Source organism: Limulus polyphemus, unplaced genomic scaffold (assembly GCF_000517525.1).
Source record: "Limulus polyphemus unplaced genomic scaffold, Limulus_polyphemus-2.1.2 Scaffold6048, whole genome shotgun sequence".
NCBI classification, from domain to species: domain Eukaryota; kingdom Metazoa; phylum Arthropoda; class Merostomata; order Xiphosura; family Limulidae; genus Limulus; species Limulus polyphemus.
In genome coordinates, this window is record NW_013671658.1 from 32,210 (window position 1) to 32,747 (window position 538).

The following is a 538-nucleotide window of genomic DNA, read 5'->3' on the forward strand; positions in this document are numbered from 1 at the left end:
TTATACTTTTTTTCTAAAATAATATTATTTAGATAAATTAAAACTTTTACAATATTTCTAATATAAAAAACCCGCGGTGTTAAACTTATATAATTATTATATGTATTTTATTGTGTGTAAAGTGTTCTTGAGAAGAAAATAATATATTTTTAATTACCTGATTTCTAGTAATTGTGATATTGACATGTGATTGCCAAGGTGGTGTAAAGTGAGAATTGCATTTTGTTCTTATGTTAAATTATAAAAGCTGTAGCATGCAAATGTGTCAAAACAAACAAGAATTTGTATTTGTTATATTTTGTTAAAAGAACATTTTGGAGAAGTCGTTCAAATAATTAGAGCACTTTTGATGAAGAAAGGTTCAATGCCATTACGATTGCTGATTCGAAGTTCGCTTCCAAAAGGTAAGATGAAAATACTGGTCTTATTTGGAATTATATTATTAAGAGTGACTGAAGCTTTTAATAGTGCTTCAGCTCTTTGTTCTTAGTAATTTAGTTGCTTTGGAAGAGAGTTACCAAAAGTTTCATGCAATTCA